The following is a 24,217-nucleotide window of genomic DNA, read 5'->3' as shown; positions in this document are numbered from 1 at the left end:
GTCCAGTCAAAATGAATCAAACAATTATTGTGTCACACATGAATTAAATACCTAACAATACCAATGAACTCAGTTCTTTAGAGTTGTCACAAATGGGTTTACATCAAAACAATGTAATTCAAACTTAAATGTGTCTATGTATCTCTCACACTATCTTTCACTTAGACTTCACAAAATATACACTGTGAATCAGAAGAAGTATTCCGTGCAAAACTGTAAAAATACTCTGTTAGAAGTAAAGGTCCTGCATTGAAAATGTTACTTAAAGGTGCACTATGAGTTCCTGCATGGTTTCAGCGCAATTTCATTTTTGTCTCAAATCGTAGGCATCTCTCCTTGATCCGCTAGCTGCCTGCCCCCTGAATACAATGTAACATGGGGGGAGGAGTGAGCTTGCTCTGTTTTGTTTGAAATTTACTTGGAACATCAACAGAAGTGACGTCATGCAGGAACTCATAGTGCACCTTTTAATAAAAGTATGTAAGTATCATCAGGAAAATGTACTTTATGTATTAAAAGTACTCAATGCAGAAAAATCCTCACATTTTAGTAACTGGAAACAATCCAGACAGTTATGTCAGTTAAATATGTGTTTAATCATTTTATCTGTACTTGTAGGCCTATATATTTTTAATTTATAATGAAAAACATTGTATTTTATAAACTACCTGTGTTTTGTGTGCAGAAATCTTAATCCGTAAAGTAACTAGTAGCTAAAGCTTTCTGATTAATGTTGTGGAGTAAAAAGTACAATATTTCTCTCTGAAATGTAGCGGAGTAGAAGTAGAAAGTGGCATGAAAAGAAAAGTAAAGTACAAGTACCACAAATTTGTACTTGTGCTTGAGTAAATGTACTTTCCATCACTGCTGTGAATCGTACAACACAGCTAATAAGCTATGCTAGCTCCCTCTGGTTCAGACTCTGCAGCTCTGAGTCCCTTTTAAAGATCAGCACTGTCAAGAAGGCTTACTATTGGTCAATGGGGAGGTTCCCAATACCTTGCCTAGCTATTACTCAGCTGTGGAGCTACTCTACGGTGGCTCAAAGTCAATATAGGACAAGATAAATTAAATCCACACTTCACAAATGTTAACTTCCCCATGACCACAGGTAAATACGTGAAGACATATGTATGTATACTTTACATGAGAGTATAGAAGGGTGACTTTTGACATTATGCAAATCAAAGCCTTATCTCTTAAGCCATCGATCACAGGAATTAGTAACCTTCATCACACACACACACACACACACACACACACACACACACACACACACACACACACACACACACACACACACACACGATAACATCTGATTAGCTTAAGAGGGCCTCCTACTTTGCCTGTAATTAATTCAACAGCACTTGGAGGGGAAGTAGTCCCGTTAAAGCCGAATCTTCTGCACCATTTAACCGGATAATGGCAGATTTTTATGATGTTTTTATTAAAGGGCGACCTTGGCTTTCAAGGTGTTGGCAGCTGCTGTAGTGAGCTGAGCCAGGGAGTGACCAAATAACGTGAGGTGTCAACTTCTTTTTGATGGAGCCAATGATTCAGAAAATTCCTTGTCACTTCACTTCGTTAGGTCTACGTCATGCAAAGAATAATACCACAAACAAATTACAGAATAGTACCCCTGGGTCCTACTCTGCCTCACATAATATAGAGCAGCATGAATAACTGATACTTTTTGCAGGGTTCAAGCTTTGAACCATACAAATGAGGACAAGGGTGCACACATTTAGAGTGCGGTTAGCAAATGGACTGTATTTCTAAAACGCTCTTCTAGTCTTAACGACAACTCAAAGCGCTTTTTACATGTTACAGGCACCATTCACACACATTCATACACTGTTGCCGAGGCTTCCATACAAGGTGCCACCTGCTCATTAGATTAACATTCACACACCGATGGCGCAGGGATTCTGGGTTCTGTGTCTTGCCCAAGGACACTTCAACATGGGACTGCAGGGCCAGGGAACGAACCCCCGGCCTTCCAATTAGTAGGCGACCACTCAACCACATGAGCCACAGCCGCCCCTGACACACTCTGTCAAAGTGACAGAAGTATTTGTGTGAACAAACAAAAAAAGGGGGGGAGCTTAAGAGAGTTCAGACCCTGCCAACTTTGACCCCTTCACTAACCTGCCATATAATCACTGGGTCAAAATAAAACAAATTAATTTACACTTAGCCAAATAAAAAAAATGATTGAACCTGATGTCACCTTGAAAAACTAAAACAGACTGCAATCAGGGTTGACCCTCCTCCAGTCCAGAGGGTGGTAATGAAGCAATAAATATTCAAGTTGTAATTACAACTGGGAAACTCTGACTTTTCTGAAAACTCTGATAGATTCAACTTAGCACTTAATAATACAAAAGTATTTTATTGGGATACTGTAATATTGTTAAAGCTATAGTGTGTAGTTTCTGTCGCCCCCAAAACTGTTGGCGCGTCCACATAATACAAGCCTATTGTGATCGCGCACGTGCCCCCACCCCTCCTCCACGCAGTTGCTAGTAGCCACCAAGGATTAAAAAAACAATGGACTCTTCAGAAGAAGTAATTATCTTCACTCGAGTTTCTGCGCAGGAAAGTCGCAGGACGCCACAATCTTCTGAACATAGCCATACTGAGTTGTGTGGAGCTGAGATTCTTAATTTGCTCCGTAGCAACTCATTTGGCAATGGCTTGAATGTAACGGACGTTCATTAATATCAAAAATGTACACACTAAAGCTTTAATGCACAGTATTTTTAACTCTCATGTGACCAACTCTGTAATGTTACAACCATCTAAAACTGTTCAATGAAGTTGTTAACTTTTAAATCTTTCCCATCTCTACCATCCATCCCATATTGCATGGCATAATGCACTTGGAGCTGTTTGGCAACTGCCAAAAACACCATAAGAAGTGCATGTTGGCAATTTAGTTACAACAACACTTTAGCTTGTTAGCTGACAACTATCCACAAGCTTGGATGAATTGTATTTATGTACTATGAACGAGTCAAAAGTTGTATTGCCTTCACTGGCTCTCACTCACATTGCTTCCTTATCCATTCAGATCAATGCCCTCTCATCCACACAGGTCATTTAAATACCACATTACTAATTGGGAATAGACCCTGTAAAGGCTATCTCCACAGATGGCTTTCTGATGCAGTTACACTTGGGAGGAATAAATATAACGTAATCATCTTGAAAAGACGAGAGGCATTTACACTTTTTCTGTGTCTGGATTATAATTTGTCTGATTTTGATTGATTTTTTTTAGACATTTGTATGCCTTTATTAGATATTCTGACAATAGAGAAATGACAGGAAATGGGGGAAGATATAGAGAATTGCATACAAATGTCTCCGATCGGACTCAAATCAGAGATGATGCAATTCATGGTCAGCGTTAAATCCCTAAACCACAGGGCGCCTAACATCTTGGCTGTGTTGATATCATATAGCAATCGGACATGCCCAAGATGCATGTGTGACATACTGTATTAGACGAGGGAAAAAATACATGCACCACTTTCCGAGCAGAAAGTATTTAGCTAACAGAATGTGCCATGATAATACTACATGTTTAAGTTGATGTCCCGTTAAGACATTTAATCACCAGCTAAATACATTTTTTGCCAAGGGCTGCATAGCTCAACTGTACTGACTGAGCCAGAGTGTGTGACCGTAAGATCTAATATTGAATTTTCCGTTTTGATAATAGCAAAGGCTATGGCCCTAACAAGTGTAATCTTAATGATATTGCATAATATTTTAACAACTTTCTTCGCTCTTTCCCTGGCCTTACCACATACCGTTGTAAGTCTTCAACAACTTCAGAATAAAGACAGCCACTTTACACCTCTCTGGCAAGTAGCCAGTAGGAAATGGTCAAGTCATCCGTGGTGAGTAAAAGTTAAGCTGACTTTAGTGCTGCCAAGCAGACATGTGGCTCCGTCTTCCAAGATCACGGTGACAGTTCCTGGTCCGCGGAGAATTGGGGCGAGAGCAGGCAGCTAGTGTATAGTGCTGCATGAAGTTCATATCTTGCTACCTCGATAATGCGTATTTGTGAGCGTGTGAACACTGTTGCTGTTACAACACCCTTAATATGGCCTCACAAACAACCGGTTATAAAGCCTTGAAAGCAAATGATTAGCAATAGCAAATTCAAGGTAACAGATAACAGAGTTATTAACAGTTTATCTCTAAACCTATTTTTAATCATTTTCATGGCATTTGGAATCCCCCATTATTTAAACATGACATATATCAATCATGCTCTACAGCGTCACCACTCATTCTACTCACACATACGACCTGCAGACTTACCGAGACTTTTCTGCTCGGCTTGTTAGCCAGCTTTCATTGACCTGGGGCAATTCATAAGATAGGCGCCCCAATAGGCCTGGCTCAGGGTCTCCTGTGCCTGACTACCTGCCATCTCACGCATGAGTGTCCCTGCGTGATTCCTCGCTAGATCTGCTCCCCTGAGATGCACTGACAGGTCATCTTTCACAGGGAGCCACTTGACTGTCAGCTGGAAATCAATTGGGGAAGACGTTGGCTGCCTCATGCGTGATGACACATGCTCCAGAGCGACTCAGTGTGTTCCAAAAGCTTGTTTTATCAAAGGCTGTCCAGTCTGTTGGCGGCCTGTGACTATATGTAGAGTCAGGTATAGCATTGGGATCAGGCCTTGGTGTGTGTGTGTGTGTGTGTGTGTGTGTGTGTGTGTGTGTGTGTGTGTCTGTCTGTCTGTCTGTCTGTCTGTCTGTCTGTGTGTCTTGACTTGCAGCCAAGGAGATATTTTAAACCAAACTTAGAGAAAAAAATATGATCGTTTCAGGAGAGCATTAAAAACAGAGACATGAAGAGAGAGATGTTGTGGCAGGAACACAGTCAGGAAGCAAATTAGACATAAACTCACATTTATGCAGTGCAGTAAAGACCTGGTCAAGGGAGAGAGATGCATATTCAAAACTGTAGGACAGGGCAGAAATGTTGCATTGCTTTAAAAGGAAACAATTTTATGTGAGACTTCAGCTGCGGGTGTATTAAACACATAATTTTCCATTCTCAGACAGCCCGCTGAGAAATGTAATGTGCCAGGGGCAGTGCAAACTTTTACTGGCCCAAGTAGCAAAATCCGTAAATCTTGGCCCATTACGTCCTGAGAGACAAAACTCTGTCTCCTGTCCTTTCTCCGAGAGACCCTCCACTAGCAGTAACACAGGATCACTATGCTGCACAAGCCGGTCTCACGCCAGGTCGTGTAATAGTCACGTTATTTTGATTCATAAATTCGTGTACAGGTTACGATTTTGACTTTTTTTCGTGTATATGCAACGACTTTTGAACGTGTACAGGTCACGTTTTTTGAACCTTCTCTGGGGGACGCGACAACGGGGAAATGAGGCGCCACACGCTGGCCAAAACAACGGGACGGGCCGCCACTCGCGATCGGGGAAATGAGGCGCCACACGCCGGCCAAAACAACGGGACGGGCCGCCACTCGTGACCCGCGCAGGGGCACACAACAACGGGGAAATGAAAACGGCATTTACGTAACCTGTCCACGACTTAATAGATTACAATAATGTGACTATATAACGACCTGGCATGAGACTAGGCTGTGCTGCAACAGTCACACAGATCATTGTAACCGAGTAAAGTGCCTTGGATTGTGATTTTGAGTAACATTGTTCAGAGGTGATGTTTTGTGGACTGTCCCTCTTGCTTCCTAAGAATATCCCCTTTGCTCAGATTGATACAGTCCACTGCCACAAACATCCATGCCAGTTAACAATTTACCATTTTTTTATCTGATAGAATCTGCCAGCAATTCAGCCTACAAATCAGAAGGACCCATTAATAAGATTTTTTTTTTTCATGCGTTGCCCTGAGGGAAAGAAGGTTGGCATCGCTCCAAATTATCAGTTTGTGTGCTTGCCTGTGTAGTTGTGGAGAGCGTAAGCCTCCTTGCTTGTTGATGTAAGCCACGACAGTCGTGAACAGGACGTGAGTATTTTCTACATATGGTAGAAAATGCCTCAGAGCTAGGAAAACTGCCATAAGCTCGAGGACATTGATATGAACTGAGCGTAGGTTTGCATTCCATTGCCCATTCACAGATCTCCCTTCGTGGGTGGCACCCCATCCCCACAGAGACGCATTGTTGGTAATCACCTTCCTGGCGCATATCGTGCCCAGTGGCACTCCCTGCATCAGGAATTGTGGCCATTTCCATGGACACAGTGTCATCGCGCAGTCCACTGATATAAAGATACGGCGGCGTGAGTGAACTTGAGGATCTAAACTGAGTGTCGTTACCCAGCGTTGAAATCCCCTCATATATAGCCTGCCTAGAGGAAGAGCGACCAGTGCTGATGCCATCAGACCCCCAGCAATTACAGGTGTGTCATTGGGTGTTTGGTATGTGTTGCTGCTTCCTACTGCAAACTCGCAGCCAGGAGGCAGTCGTCCAAGTACTCTGTAGGCAAATCTGAGATATTTCCTGTGAGGGGCGTAAATCCGCAGATGAAAATATGCATTGGCTAGGTCCAGGCTGGTGAACCAATCCCATTGTTGCCCTCTTGTGGCGAGCAGCATTACTGCGCCGTGGCAGTTGCGAGTATGTGTAAAGCGTGCCCCGCTAAGGGGCTCATGAGGCTGTTTATGTTTTTCATGTTTTGCAACACATAATCTTTTGAAGGAGGAGCTGGATTTTTTCGTGGTGTGAGAGGCTGGATAATTCGAGCCAACGCGCTCTCTCCTGCGTCACCATGGTGCTCATCACCCTTCCCGAGGCTTGCACTGTGCAGCGGTGCAGACGGAGGCATAGGTCCGTCACAACGCACATCTCGTCCCACAGCATGCGGTCCATGGTACTGGCCATCTCATCCTGGAGCTCAGCCTGATACGCCATCAGCATAGATGATGCGTTAAGAGCCCGCACTCCGAGGGCTACAGACTTGTATGCCTTGTCGGTCATTTATGACTGGAACCCATCTGTCTTCGACGGGAAGCTAGGAGCAGACGGTGTCATGAGGGCCTTCTGGCTGGGGTGAAGGTAGTGAGCAACCAACAGCCCCTTCTCATCCATGGCTACGCAGTCCAGCGTAGCTCCCCCCTGAACCGGGCACTTTGACGAAAAGGGCTTCAGTCAGGTGAGGGTAGCTTCTTCCAGACATTCAGGGAATTGGGGAAGTAGTTGCTTCTCTGCACTCTTCACCCTGGGCAGGCTTTCGTACCGGGAACCGGTCTTCTCAGGTGGAGCGCTGGGCCATGGCATTCCCAGCTTTTCAGCAGCACGTTTGCATACTTCGTGAAAGCTCGTGCCGATAACCGGGGAACCACCATCGACGCCTCTCGCATCCTCTGTGCTCAGGCCGTGTGGGGTCTTGGGCGTCACTGCCCCTGAGGCCAGCAGGAACGGATCATCCTCGTCGTCACACGAGAGGATGTTGTCCGACTCGTCGAGAGAATCCAGTTTGGCGTCGAGAGCGTTCTCAGCGGAGCTACTTCGTCCATCTGCTCAGCCCAGTCTGCACTTGTGGGAGCTGAGGCTTCTTGGGTTTGACCGTCTGATGTGGTGAGCTCTGCCTGCAAGGGGTCCTGGTCAGTCAAACTAGCAAGGCAAGCAAGCCTGGGCATGTTTCAGCCCCAAACAGTCGTTGCAACAGGGGTGAGTATCCCTCGCGGAGATATTATTCCTGCACAAGCACACCCGCCCTAGCATGCATTCATTCGTGGTTGGAGAGGAAGCCATGGTATTCTAGTTTAACACCAATTGCAGTTTGGGGACTGGCCAATATCGTGTTGCTATCTGTATAGCTTTCCAGCTAGGTAAGTGGTGAGAAAGTGCTTCTGAGGGATACGCAAGGAGGCATACCCCACATGTGAGATACTGAACGAATGCTTGAAAGAGAACTGGTCCTGGTCCAGAGGTTGGTACCAAAATTACGGCCAAGATTATCTGGTAATCTGAGCGGTTTACAGATATTCAACACACACTCGTTTTGCTTTTTTTTTTTCTTCACTGCAAAGCATTATAAACGCTACAGCAAGTTGTCGCACTACGTCAGTCTCCATTTTGTTTACATCTGCTTCCCTACCAGATCACAACAGTTGGTGCATTGCCCCCTCCGGCACGATAATCTTATTATTATTTTCAAATCTTGTAATGCATGCATGTTTGAGATCAGAGAGAAGAACATCCGTGAAGATTGTCCTTATGTGCGTGTTGCAACCTGATTTCTAAATCTGTTTTGGATTTTAAAACTCCTGTAGTCTGAGCACGGTTTTAGCAACGGGTCGGTTGAATCGTATAATAAATCACTTAAGGTTTTATCATATACACAAGCTTATTAACTATATAACAATTGTAAAGTAGCAGGATCCATTTGGAAATTTACATACATATTACACACTGAAAAAGATGTGGAGCACTGTTATTCGATGCGGGATTCTGTAAATCTGCCCATCCGTCAGCAATGTACACAAACTATATTGACTGTGAGCCTGCAAGGCCCAGTCCTGGCAAGTTGTTGCTGAGAAATGAAATCTGTAAAGCGGCTGTGTGCCTGAAGCACTAAAGTTTTTTAAACCACACCAGTGCCTTTGTCACAGAAGTTTGGATGTAATTGATGTGATGCACTTTATAAGCTTATTTGTTGTGTGTGTGTGTGTGCGTGTGCGCGAGTGCGCGCCTGTGTCTGTGTGTTACACCGAGGAAAGTATTTCTGTGTGAGCCATAATTTGACCGAGGATAATGCCCCACAGATTAATCAATTAGATGGAGGTTTGCATTGGCCTTTATTTGGCTCACACCACTGGCAACAGCTCAATCTCTGAGTAGTAAAATTGAATGAGCAATGTGGTTTATGCCTTCTGTCATTACTATTTATACTGTAGATGAAATAAGTATTAACATATGGATGACAGGGGTAGTATCTGTGCTTAAAACTGAAGCTAAACGTTGTAGAAGTAGCAGGGTTTTGGATGTTTTAAGCCTTTAATTTGGTTACCCACAAATTCAAATGTAAGCAGAATTTGCCTCAACATCTCAGCTCAATGATATCTTAAGATAAACCTACTCAAGCATTATTCATATACAGACTGGTGAATTATTTCTACATTGCTTCAGAACAATCATGCAGTTTCTTTTAAATGTATTATTTATTGAATGTTACATATATTCCAGAACTACCAAAATCGATCGAGTAATGCAAGTTTGTAAAGTTGCATTATAGGCTTTGCTTTTGTCGATAGCACAAGTGGTAAAACTAACATCGAAATAGTGTTCATATGTTACATAGCTACTGTAATATCTACAGTGTGTGCATGTGGAAGTTTAGAAAGCTACATAAGTGTTTCGTAATTAAATCTCCAATCCTTGGCATTCTGTAGGCTCTTTGTGAATGTTTGTTTTCTATTAAAGCTCCTTTACTCCCCACAAAGATTGCAAGCAGTAATCTATTTTACATCCCCTCTTAAGATTTGGAACGCATTACTTTGGTCAACAAAGCTGACTGTAATTTTTTTACAGAGCAAGTTAATGGAGACACTGCACACACTGTGATACAATGCTTGTTCCTTAGCCAAGTAATAAAGCAATTTACAGCAAACCCACACGTAATTGCCACATGCCAAGATGGCCTGAATGAAGAATACAATGTATAAATTGTGTTTGGATAATTTATCTTTTGACTTAGTCACTGTTAAATGATGTCCGTGATAAGTCGCTTTCATAAAATTGTAGATATTGCACAAGTCCTTCCTTTCTTTATATTCTAATTTAGACACTTAAGAGATATTGTTATACATTTGAATTAATATATAGTGATTTTTTATGATTTATAGGCAAATCATCACTTGATATGTGAGGAAATGTTATGTATTGGTAAGTCTGGTGGATGGTGCTCACGTTTGCGTTGAATTGGTTTCCACCTTCTTCCTTGTTCCAGTGCTGGATGGTTGGTTGCTTTGTAGCCAATTGCCTTTAAGTAGATCACTTGTATGTTTGATATTCAAAGGGGCTGTACTTGATATTCAGAACATTAATATAACCATAAACACATATTTGCTATGTAAAGATATAGCTGAGTAATGGTGTCCTGAGCAGAGAATGAAGTCACACTCCCTCTGTGTGTGCTGTAATGTGAGCTTCTCTGTTCTTTGTTTTGATAGCCAGTCCAACCGCTTGGATTTTAGTGCATGTGAGCGCATCGTTATCAGACTCCAAGGGCCGTGACAAAGCATCTGTCTTTGACGAGTTGGGGAATGGTCTGTGAGAGCCGTGTAGAGGCAATCCCAGCCCAACTTTTTTTCCAAAAATATTGAGTACAGCTCCCTTTAAGAGATCTATACTGTGTGATTGTGACACTGTTGAAGGGCCAACAGCTGAAAATATTTTTCTCTTTCGGGGCAGAGACTAGGGGTTTCACGATTCTCTAAATTCAAGATTTTATGACTTTCGATTTTAAGGTCACTATTCGATTTTAAGCTTTGATTCAATTTTTGATTTAAAAAACCAAATCTAGAAGTGACAGCAATGCTACAATAAAAGCCATTCAATGGCAGAAACGTACTTTAGCAGTTTGAGTTTCTCAAAGTTTTCAAGATGCACTTGAATGCACCATGAGTTTAACGAGGTGCACTTGAGTGCTCTATAAGGTCCCGTCGGAGCCCATAGGCATTACCGTTCATTGTTTGTTTACATAACTCAGGGGAAGGCAAAATGTTTTTTCAGGGAAGCAGGAAGATTTTAGTTTTTCTCCATCATGTCTGACTCCGGCTGTGGCCATGGTGTCTGGAAAAGTGCAGCTGCAGGCTGTTGGCAAGCTAATGTGTGTGTTTAGCTGCATGCTACCAGCCGGTAGGCAACAATGTGTCTATTTTCTATGAGACAAACTTCTACATCACAACATTGGTTTTCACATAACATGCTGAGACAGCTGAGGACCAGGTCCTCATAGGCTCAGCTCTGTGTAGTGCTTGCCGATTCATATTCACCAGGTGGTTGGAGGTTGTCAGGTAACTCACCATTAGTATCAACATTTAAGTGATTAAAGGGTGTTATATCGCATTAGGTTTCAGCAAGTGACGGACAGTCTAATTGGCTTTCTTGACCAGAACCCTGTAAACGGCTGCACGTATCAATTACACGCCAGTGGACATGACTTCAAAGAGCTGCCAAGTGAACAGGAAAAACGAAGAGTCCGCATTTCTCCCAAGGCAGAACCGTGGTGTAATTGGGGATGCTTCATATCTTCACGTTTGCCTGTTTTGGATGAAATTCTGTTGAATAAAGGCTGCATATCAATCCTTAGTGTAGTAAAGGCTACAATTTTAGAGGAAACTGTAACTTCTTACATCATTAAAGGCCCCTTTTTGTCTCTTACAAAGCACTACTAAATTAGCTGAATAATTGTAAAACCAGTACAGCTTTTTTTTGTAGTAAGTATATAGTCCTTATTGCAGATTTGAGGTGGTTAAAACTTAGTTATCCTACTTCATAAAGACAAGCCCCAGGTCCAAGCTGTAAATAGTAAAAGCTGTTCATTCATTCAAGCTATTCAAAGATGAATTATTTATTCTTAATTACGTTTTTAAAATATTGTATATGACAGCGGTCGTAAGGGAAATGGGCTTTAATATTTCAATTTCATGGACACCCACTTCCTAAATTGCCTGATTTGAAACTTGAACCTTGTTCAGCAGCTACATGAAGGCTCAATATCACCTCATAATATAATAATCATTGGTCCCTATGTGTAAGGACTTTGCATCTTCTCCCCTTATTTCTTCCTAAATTACAAAGTAAAGGATAAGGCTGGTGATATTCTAACTGTCAACACATACCACAAAAAGACCAAAACAAACAGTGAACAAGTTTTTCCAAAGCCTGATATAGCTTATGCCTCTGTGGCATAGAACTCCATTACTATTCTTTGAAAGTCGGACTAATACAGTGTTGTTCTTTTTATGGGATGTGTTGACAAAAAGAAAACACTGATTGCAGCCTTTTGTTTTAAGAAAGACAGATGGAGACTGAAAACAAGAAGGCTCTCTCAACTAATATTGTCACGTTATTGAGACGGATTCTGGGCAGCACACTCACTCCGTTGGCAGAGAAAATTAATACAGTTCATATGAAACCATTTTTTGAAATAAGGTTTGGGACAGGCCTGTAACAGCGTCACACTTGTGACCCGGTGCTGTGGGGATAGGTCTGGCAATGCGAGACTGGCGGTAATGTAGCTGAAATGATCACCCTAAATTGCTTCTTATATATCCTCCATGAACAGGTTGATTACAGTCAACTTCTCCAGGGGGATTATTTTAGGTAGCTCAAAAGACTTTAGCAGCACTATAATGATACAAAATAGTGCTGCAAATAGTGTTTGCCAAACGTTGTAATACATTTTGTCACATTATGTTTTCAAGTGTTTCTTTTTAGTTTATCATTTTCTCATTTCCGTTTTGGAAAACACAGGCATTATCAATAATCAATAAATCAATCAATCAATCAACATTTATTTATATAGCACTTTAAGCAAGCAGTAGGTATCTAAAGTGCTTTACATTAAGAACAAAGAATAAAACATCCAATAAAAAGAATGAAACATACAAAACAGTACAATCAGAAAAGGTTACATAGAAACAGGAGGAGGAAAGGGAAATTGTCACACCACTACTATGTACTAAAAGCCATTCTAAATAAATATGTTTTGAGTTTTGATCTAAAAAGAGCTACATCTGCAGCAGATCACTTTGTTTCTCAGCTGGCCTGCATGTTCCCCAGGGGATTTTTCTTTTACGTTTAAACCTTACAGTTACAGTGAGCTAGTTCTTCTGTCTCTCAATCCCCTAATGTTAAAGTAGACCTATTATGCTTTTCCATATTTTCTGTCATATACAATATATAATGTTAAAATGTTGGATGTCAATATTAAACCAACGTTTCAAATAATGAGGTAAACATTATTTCTTACAACGTACTTGTAATTCAGAAGAGGCTTTTGAGAATGATTTCACATTCTAACAGATGAGATCCATCTGCACCTCTCTTCAGGAAATATTTATTGCTGTCTATAGATAAGGTAAATGTTTTTCAGACATGCATGTTTATGTTTAAAATTTATGAATTGCAGGCAAGATCTCCCAGATACATTTAACTTTTTTTCAGATATTCACTCGCATTCAATTAGGCAAAATAATGATTTCCATTTGCCTTTTTGTCGTTCATCAAGACATCAAGTTTTTATCAAATATAAAGGTCCACCGCCATGGAATTCATTGCCAGCCTTTAGGTTACAGTTAAAGAAGTTTCTCATTTCATCTTAAACCTTATGTTTGGATAATTCTGTTGATTGTATTTATGGTCTGACTCTATGCCATGTATTTCTCTTTGCCTTGTCTTTTTACTTGCTTTGTTATGTTTTGATATACATTTTGTGTGTGTTATTTTTCTCTGTTTGTTTGTTGTGTTGCTTATTTTATTTTTATATATTTTTGTAGAGGAATTATCATGTTTTAGTTGTTTTTTTCTCTCAAGAGGTGGTCTCTGAATAAGATTTTTAGCCTTCTTTCCTCTCCTGCACTGAAATTGCTTCTTTCTTTTTTAAAATCTATATATAAACTTCATATCTTTGTGCAAATGAACCTTAACTTTTTGAAGAAACAGAAACCCACGTCATGTAAACGGCGATCAGACTTGTCAAGTGTTTGGAGCTATGGTTTGAGGCGGTGTGAGAGTCCCATACTGCAAACAGGAAACATCACTGCCTCTATTGCTGCCACACAACAGCTAACCCCCCCCCCCCCCGCCCCTCAGCTGTGCACCTGGCTGCAACTCATGCCTCCTGTTCAGCCAAAAGGTAGTAGAACTCAAAGCCAGAATAGCGACCCTCCACCAGATCAGGGAGAATGAACAGTTCCTCGACACCATTATCAATGGAAGTACATGGTCAGAGACCTCTACATTCCCCCTTCACCTAGCGGTCCCTCCAAGGTCTACTGCTTCCCTGGTGCCAAGTTCAGTGACATCCAGCACACACTCCCAAGCATCCTCGCCTGCCACGCTAAGGTCAACAACATCATGGTGCATGTGGGCACAAACGACATCAGAAAGAGGCAGTCAGTAGCATTGCAGGAAAACTACAAAACTCTCATCACCACCCTGATGGGCACAGGAAAACATAACATTCTAATTCACCGCCTTGCGAAGTGGGTGGGTCTCTCTGTTAATGTTCTAAACTGGTTTCAAACCTACATTACTGGCAGAGATTTTTATGTTAGCCTAGGAGATCATGGGCTAGATTTATCAAGCCGTTTGCGCCTGTTTCCAGGCGCTATTTGGTCGCAAAGACGGACGTAACCGATGCGGGCTATTTACAAACAGGGCGCACTTGGGTAAAACCGCAGATTGTCTGCCACATGAGCGAGAAGAGACAAGTTGCGCTTTCAATATGCGTTCGTGGGAGGGTCGTGGGGAAAGTGGGAGTTCCACCCAAAAAGGTGGGAGGATAAGCGCAAAGTGCACCTAATTATATATTACGTGGTATTTACAAAGACTGTCAGTAAGAGCGCGTCTCTATTCTGCGGGGGAAATTCTCCGCCTCTTAAAAGCAGGTCTAAACCAGCCGCAATCGAGTTTCCTCGTAGACCTTTATGCCGCTGGTGAAATGGCAACAGTAATTTGAGCAAGACGAAGACATAGGCGAGGCTGAAAATATTTTTAACACAAGAATCAGACTTTGTCAGAGAACACAACATCATTTAGCGTTACAGATCAAGCAGCCATGCAATATTAGAGTTACTGGAAGAAATCAAAGATGACATTGAATCTCCCACTCAGTGTTCACATTCCATTCCAGCATTTGTTAAACTCCTCGCTACACAAATATTGGCAGCAGGATAATTTCAAACAGTCATAGCATCAGCAGTGGGAATATCGCAGTCTGCACTCAGCCATATCATAGCACAAGTACCGCTTCGCTACAGCGCAATTTACGGTATAGTGGGCGGAGAAAGACGCTGATTGCCTGATGGGTGTCAGGGTTGATAAATACTACGCAAAATGTGGAAGCATAGCGTGCGCTATTACCGAACTCGCATAAACAGACACAGCGCAAACTGCGCTAGTGTTAGTAAATCTAGCCCCATGTGTCTGTAAAAAATTATTTGCCTTTCGATGTGGCCCAGGGGAGCTGTCTTGGTCCTCTGCTCTTTTCCCTATATATACTTCCATTAGGAAACATTATAAGTCAGCATAATGTAAACTTCCACAGCTATGCAGATGATACCCTATTATATATTTCTGTGGAGCCAACTAACCAAGATGGCCTTTGCTCCTATATTACATGCTTAACCTTTGTTAATCAGTAGATGAGCAACAATTTTCTAAAGCTAAATGATGACAAAACAGAGGTACTTTTGGTTGGACCAAAATCAAAGCGAGACACCGTTCTTAATAATCTTGGGAACCTGGCACACAAGGTCAAACCAAAAGTAAAAAGCCTAGGTGTCATCTTAGAAACAGAGTTAAGCTTCAAGCCCCATATCAGTAAAGTTACCCAGACAGCTAATTTTCACCAAAAAAACATTGCCAAAGTATGGCCCTTTTTAACTCAACAAGATGCAGAAAAACTAATCCATGCCTTTATCACTAGTAGGTTAGACTACTGCAATGCACTTTTGCTGGTCTCCAAAAAAACATATAAAAAATACAGAACTCTGCTGCTAGACTTTTAACTAAGACCAAGAAGAGAGAGCACATCACCCCTGTGTTAGCTGAGCTGCACTGGCTCCCTGTTTCCTATAGAATTGATTTGAATTGAAGGTTATGTTAATTACATATAAAGCTCTAAATGGTCTAGCACCTTCATATATCTCTGAGATTTTAGTATCTTATCAACCACAAAGGAAACTTAGATCTTCCAATGCTAATATTTTAATTGTACCCAAAGTGCTCCATAAGCAAAATGGAGAAGCTGCTTTTATCCAATATGTACCAAAGATATGGAACACCCTGCCTCTGTACATCAGGCAGGCGAGTACAATGGACATCTTTAAAAAAGACCTGAAAACATACCTGTACATGAGAGCTTTAAGTTAACTAATTTTATCTTGTAAGACTACTCTTTCGGATTATTCTACACTGGACTGCTGCTATTAGAGCTGCAGCCAGCCAGAAGCAGATGGGCTCCCACTATTAAGTCGGGTTCTGCTGGTTCTCTGCTTCTTCCGGGAATATGGGAGTTTTTCCTTTTTTCTTTGCCACTGCTGCAATATGGCGTGCTTGTAGGGGGTTAAGGGTTAAGGTTGCCAATTTTTCATTGTGCTCCTTTAATGTCTGTATATAAATTAAAATGTATTATTTTATTTTTATTTTCTTCTCTATTATTGTGTTAAATGTTCCAAATGTAAAGCACTTTGAGCTGCATTCTGTGCATGAGAGGTGCTATATAAATAAAGCTTATTATTATTATTATTATTATTATTATTATTATTATTATTATTACAAGAAAGTTTTAAAACACCATGAGGGTAAAAAAGGAAACACAAGCAGCACTGAACTGCCTGGGAGATTGTGATTGTGATTGCTGAATGTTCGCTGCAACAACAACTTTGTTGAGGGGTTTAGGAACATAACAGGAGGTCACACAAATGGGCCGTTTAATTTCTGTTCGTCTCTGACCTCGACATACACAAAGGCCATCAATGAAGCAATATGATGATGTGTCAACAACAGAGGATGAAACACTTTATTCACTTTTTTTCCGAGATTGGGTTAGTTATATAACATGTATTCCTTAAAGCTACATTGTGTAAGAATTTCTCCCATGTAGCGGTGAAATTGTATATGACAACCAACTGAATGTTACTTTCTATCCCCTCCCATTCCGATCGCATTTTAAGTCCTACGGTGGCCAAACCCGAAATTAGCTCTTAGTATCTCCATCGTTTACACGCAGCTGTTCCAGCAACTCCAATATTAACTTTGGTCTTGTTGCTTTGCCTGTCGCGTTGTCGTTTTAATTCTCTTTTTCGCGTCCCTGGCGAGTAATCTCCCCCTGGCATTCGTCACGGTGCCACTGAGTGTAAAAGGGCGAAATGCGGAAGTATGTCCCTCTTTGGCTAATGTATTTTAAAGATGGAGGCACAACATGCCGGGAGTCATTCGAGCGACTCACTCGTATGTATTCTGAATGATTCTGGATGGCAGATTCTACGCTTACGAGAATACTTTGATTAATTGGTGGAAGTAATTACACATGAATGAGTACATATTTGTGAAAGAACAAAGGGGTTTTTGCTAAGAATCAACTCAAAAAGTTACACAATGAAGGTTTAAGTAAACATTAATTCACTCTAAAAATTATGAGTTGGACATTGGACAACTTCCTGTACATCATTTTATTCAGCTCTGAAAAATCCTGATCTCCTCACATTAGTGGCACTGTTTAAAAAAATGTTTAGCCTTGAACATAAGCAGAAGATGTCTTGTTGGGTTCCTCAGGAGTTTCAATTATTTTTACCATTGAAGATAATGCACGTTACCCTTGGGGCATGTTATTCACAAGTCTAATCAAAAGACTTGGGGACGGCTTTATCAGTTCCTACAAATGTATTAACATGATAAATACAATTTTCGTACAATGTGTGTAACCCTAACCCTTTTTAAATGCTGTACACACAGCCGATAGAGCAGATCTCACCTTAAAAGGTGCAATATACCGAATTCGGCACTCCGTGGCATAGGTTTCGATAAAGATCGATCTGTGTTGGTCTCTTTGCCTTGTATTGGTTTACTGCCGTGGTTTTGTACTGAGGCGACAGCTCTATCAAACTATACAATATTTAAAGTAAGTGAATTGAAGGTGATACTTCAGTTTTTCTCCCAGAAATTAGTACACATGACAAATTCGTAGATGGTTCCCCAGAATGATTGAACCACTTCGAAAAATGGTAGAGAGCTCTTGAGAAAGTGAAGAGGCGGCAGTGCTTCTACCAGGGGAATCATTTTTGCCTTAGCTGTCTAGACAGATTGCAATGTGCAGCAACAAAAATGTTCAACAACAATTTGCATGTCAGTTTTATAAAATTTAGTTGGGCCATTCATGAGTTTCGGACCACCGGTAGGATTAAGGGGCAAACATTTGCTTTATTGTTACCTCGCTCACGTCGGTAGAAACCCCCCCACCCCACCAAATCTATATCATGGAAAAACAATATCCTTAGTGATGACAGGGAGGAAGTGGGGAAACCACAAAAGCTAAACATAGCTCAAGAGCAGTTCGCAATGAAAGGGATTTTCCAAAAGGGATGGAAGTGGACATGAGGACAATGCAGTGGGGAAAATGGACCAACAATCCTACACTGTGAGCTGAACTAACTAACATTAGCAGAAACATAAGAGATCTCAAACAATAACTCAGAAATAAGTTTAGCTTTCAAAGACAAACTTAAGATTGAGATGAAACGATACATTTCTGCTCTCAGAGCCTTTCCCAATTCCCAAATGTGTACCTCCTCGACTCCTCGATCATCCGGCTTGTGACCCAGAAATCATTCTCAGCGTGTCATGTTGAAGGACGTCCCAATTTCTAAAATGCACATCGAGGAGTGAGGATCGATCATCAAGAAGGCTCCTTGGAGGAGTTACAGTATAATCGAGGATACACTGATGTATCCTCTGTGGAAGACTTTTCACCCGCAGCATGTAAACAAAGAGGCGTACCAGAGCGAACGGAGAAGAGAGAGAGAGAAAACCGGAGAGAGAGAGGGCGATAATATCCACGGCTCCGTGGTTAATCTAACGTTACTGATCGTGCCAGTCAGATCATACAAATTAACATTCTGGATAATAGCACGTGGGTGAAATAATACACAATCAACGTGGAAAATATTATTAACGTTCTCTAAAATGTGAACATATCAGAGCTGCTGTCGGACAGACAGCTTCATTTGTATGTGTTCTCAAGAATCAGCTGCTTAACTTCATTAGGATTATTTCAGAAGCTTAAGGTCTAGTTCTGTTTCCTCTGTCAAGTTTATAACAATAGTTAGTTACAGGAACAAAAGGTGCACATAGGAGAGTTTGAGGAGTGGAATACAGCAGTAAGCAATGTGCTTGTAAAGATGATAAACCAGACACGCCACATCCAAGATAAATTAACTAACCTTAAAGCAAGATCAAAATAATATCCTCATTTTTTAAACCAAGGACACTGAAGGAATCTTGATTACCAGCTACCAGCTCTTAAAAACAGAACTGAAGGAGCCAGCCCACAGATCCAACACACCCACAGAGCCCTCTCACAAACACTGATTTCAGGTCAAGGATCAATAGGTAGTTAAAAGTTTAAAACCAAGGACATTTTTTTTGACAAAAGTGTGGCAGAAGATACAGCTGGACATATGTGGACATTCAGAAGGAACTGAAAGTAAAGAGGATCTGGTTTCATATTGCCTTCACAAAAATACGAATCCATTGGAACCAAGAGTGTAAAGAGTTATGATAATGCCAGGGAGGCAGCACAAGGTATGGTGTATGTACAGTATACACCAAACAAGTGGAAGAAGGATTTGCAGAGTTTCTGGATGGCAACCATTGAAAAGCAGGCACTGTGTAGGCACAATGCTCGAGGGAATACAAAAGGAGAGCCTGATACCAGTAGAAAGAGGTAACATGATTCTACGACAAAAATACTGATGTCAGTCCAGTGAGTCCCGTGAATAACATGGTGGAGAGCAGTGAGAAACTATGAATTAACTCAGTAAGGGTAATATCGGCTACACATTAGATTAATGAGACCGTGACGTTTAGCTCTTGACTCACTATTGGAGCTTACTAAAATTATTTATTTCAATCCGTTATATGCCGTCTGAGTGACCGTGATTTAATTGTGTTGGTCATGTCTAGGCTGAGGGGAACTCTGTTTATTGAGCATATTTTAATCATATATAAAAAGTGGTGGTGGGGGAGGGGGGGGATCTCCAACCCTAACCCTAGATACAACAGTCTTAAGAGAAACAAATAAGAGTAAAGTGTGTAAGGCTCCAATTCGAAAGGATGGGAATGGTAGATGTTTGGAGTCCTAACCCTCTTGATTCATTACTCTCCAACTCCTAATGTTCACCCAAGGATACTGTTTTTATGAATATGGTTGATATAGAGTGAAAAAGTGCAGATGTATCAGATCACAACGCCTTGTATTTAAAAATAATATTGAAAAAAAGAAAATTTGACAATATTTAACAATTAAGGATTAGTGGGAAACATGAAAAGGAAATCAGAAAGTATATAGATGAAAATAACGACATGTTGACCCAACCATCATTTCAGATGCCTAGCAGGTGGTCATTTGTGCAAAGCTAATAGTTAAAACCACATTATTACTGTATTACTCAATTGTCCCCTTGCAACATGATATACTTACAGCAGACATTACAAGGGATGAGATAAACAAAGCAATACATTAATTAAAGAATAAATCCCCAGGGAGTGATGGCTACCCTACAGATGTTTAAGGAGGAGTCGTTGTGATTACTCCAGACCTCCTTTTAATTGGACTCTCATATAAAATATCATCATGGGCAGGAGCAATACATTAAGTCATTCTGAAGGGATCATGATAAATGTACAAGCTGTTGACCAATTTCAATACTAAAAGTCAGTTGTGGTATCCTAGCTGTAATATTAAGTTACAGGAGATGCTTATCTGTAAGCAATATCGTTGATACTTACCTATCAAGAATAATAGTTAATTTCCTTACCCGTTTGAGAAGGTATCTGCTAATAAGGGATGTTCCAGCAGGAGGCGCTATTACATTGAGTTCTGAGTCAGAGTATGTTCAGCAGTCAGAATGACAACACATTGACCGGAAAAGTTGTTGAGAGCCAGAGACATGTGAGCAGTGTTGTACAAATACTTCGCAACTGTACTTAAATAGAATTTTCATGTATCTGTACTTTACTTCATTACTACAAAATAAAATCTGTAGAAATTTGTTACACTGGAAAAAAAAACAGGTTTGGCGAATCGTTGCTCCTAAATTGCCAAGATTCCTCCATTCCAGTTGGTGACCTAATGCCTGTTTGTTGCCAAGCGGCAAAACCCATAGGCAAAAACTAAAGAAGAAGAGGAGGAAGGATAATGACTGATAGTGTCATGGAAGCAGGGCTTACCATGCGTTCATGGACATCGGAAAAACATTTTTCCGAGTGAAAACGTCATCATTCACGACACTTCCTGTGGGAATCAGAGGTGGGAAACTCGGGCTGAATTTTGCTAACCGAGTTTCCCAGTTAGTGACGCGTTGTTGACAATTGACGTTTGATGGAGGCGACTTTGGTTCACTGAACATATTACAATGACAATAAACTGATTATTGTGGACAAATGCCTCTGCCAAGAAACATGCACAGACATAAAGCTCATAAATAGGCCTATGTATAAAAGAAACAACACATTATCCGTGTCTTTTCCCGTTGGTTGTCCTGCAGATAACACAAACAAACACCTGGCCATGTGCTGTTTGGATGCTCGCATAAGAAAACAGCAGCAAATCTTTTGTTATTGTGGCCTCCATGTTTTCACCCACCTGATGCTCTAGGCTACGCCCAACCGTTGGTGGCAGTCATGCAAAAAGTTGTTATGCCAAACTCCAATATAACAGAAGAAGAAGAACACACACCCCCGACCATGTGAACGCTGCCAGTCGGAAAAAACAACGTAACCACGGGGGGGCAGTGCCTGTTATTCCGAGGTGGCACGAACGCGCCATAAATTTGAGCCGAAACACGCCGGAACATGTTCCGGCACCTCCGACGTTGGATCCGGAATCTTTTTTATTGGATCCGGCACCTCCTTGGTCACCAGGAAAAAGGAATCGCCTAAATGAAAGAAAATAAACTACTGTTTGTGTAGTGTTCAGTGTTGTTTTCTGTCTTTATTCCCCATTGAAGTTCCACAAAAATCTTACATTTTCGATGCTTTTTGAGGTGAACTTTCAGGGTAAGACAGAGGGGGGAGAGGGATGAAGGGAGGGGAGGCACTTCAACAGCACAGCGCTGCACTTCTAGTGACACAAGCGCTTGTGCTGGTTGAGATTGCTGTTATAGCCTCATTTCAGTCAAGGGCAAAATGTCAAAAAGACAACAAAGTTTGCTTAACTTTTTCAAATACACTGGCCAGTCGGATCCCAAGGTCAAGGTAACTTTATTTATACCCGAAGCACCGATGCAGTGTGTGTTCTGAAATCAAAATAAACATTGCCCTAATGTACACACAGCGTTGTTTAGGTTTTTTTAGTCAGAGAAGCTACATAGGCAGTGTCATTTTTATTTTTTTGTTACGTTACCTCCAACCCCCTGTTTTGAGTCGCCGGATCCACCCCCCCCCCCGCGCTCCGGGACCTCCCATTTTACAAATTAAGCACTGCATGGAATGAAGATAACGTTACACACTTTTGGCCATAAAGTTCATAATCAAAGTTTTTTTGATTTTTTTCTCTTTTTTTTACTTTTCCTTCTAATACTTAAGTACATTTAATATCAGTTACATTACCTTTGTTACTTAAGTACTGTAAATATCAGATACTTTAAGACTCTAAAAGGAGAATTTAACTTCTACCAAAGTCATTTTCTGGTAAGATACTTTACTTTTACTCAAGTATTGCTTACAAGTACTTTATACAAGACTGCATGTGAGAGTAACTTGCAAAGATGTTATGCCTGCCAGTTTATATTAAACTTGCAAACGTATTTGGATGTTGCGGACATTCAGTTCTTCTATAGACGATACAACGTCAGTTATCTCCAAAAGATGAAATACATAGCACAACTAATAGATAAAGACCAAACGGGTAATCTATTAGAGGTCATCAACCCCGGGACAAAGTGTGGATCATTTGACGTAGATCTTTGTTTTTGTTTTTTTTAAATGTACTTTATCTCGGTAATTTCTCTGAGGAAATGATGATGGAAGAGACAGATACTTAGTTAAAATCTTTAAAAGAAAACTTCCACACAAAAAAAAGCTATTACAGGGAACTGGGTGAAGGGAGCGCCACGGACAAAAGACCAATGGCTAATATTTGTTGAAGAAATCTTCTTAATGGAAAAACTGACTCATCTTAAGACTACAAAAGAAAAATTTAAGTTATACAAGATTTAAATTGGCGACATCAGAATGGAGCTGCAAATAAAATCCATCAACAGACATTTAAGTGATGTTTTTTTTTTAGCCTAGAAATTAAGACGCACCCTATCGGCAGCAAACGTGGGTCTGGCTTGTCAGGCTAGTTTTTTCTTACTGTCATGTTGCAAATCTTTTACCAACAACGTTGGAGGAAACAAACAATATTTAAGCAAAACCATGATGTTTCCCTAACCTTAGCCAACCTTTTGAGTAGCACGGAATGACAAATGAAATTCAGGAAATAAACACAGGTCTCCAGTGACAAAATCCTCTGCTTTGCACACACAACCATCCACCCCATCCTCCTATCTACTACTTCTGAGCAGTATAACTAATTCCAGGCAGGAATTACATTTCCTCCTAAACGTATCTGGCAAAGCGTATAAGTAGTATATAAATGTATTTGGTGAGAGACAGGATTTTTTCCAGCCTACTGTATAGAGCTTTTGAAGATGATCTCATGCAGCTGCCTCGCTGTGTGTGCAGTCACCTGCCTGTCATCCTTGAGGGAGCCAGTGGCTGGCACTTCCACCAGTGTGGATGATGCTTACAGTGGCTATGACATTGAGACAATACGTGTGTGAGTGTGTGAGCATTAGTGCATGGGTAAATCCTCCCTCACACTCTGCTATCATAAACATTCAAGTCAAGCACTTTACGTTTGTAAATTGGGTAAACTCTGAATGAATGTCAATGATTTACATGCCCACATATAACACATGTACGAAATATGTACACTTTTAAAGACGGGATAGAATGCTGCATTTAATGTATTATTCCAGCTCCTGTCCATTGCGTGTACACGCTGTCAATTCAAATCTGTGACAAGCAGTGATGTAGCACCTGCAGATGATATTTTTTTAAGCATATTTCCAGGAGAATGTGTATTGGATGCCGGCGGCACTTCTGCCCACTGAGCTCCTACTTTGCTGCAGAATCCAAAACCTTCCAGCCACATTACTATGCACAGCAACAGATTGGCAGGAAGCCAGGGCACATTGA

The sequence above is a fragment of the Perca flavescens genome, chromosome 11, assembly GCF_004354835.1.
Source record: "Perca flavescens isolate YP-PL-M2 chromosome 11, PFLA_1.0, whole genome shotgun sequence".
NCBI lineage: Eukaryota > Metazoa > Chordata > Actinopteri > Perciformes > Percidae > Perca > Perca flavescens.
This window is presented reverse-complemented; position numbering follows the sequence as displayed.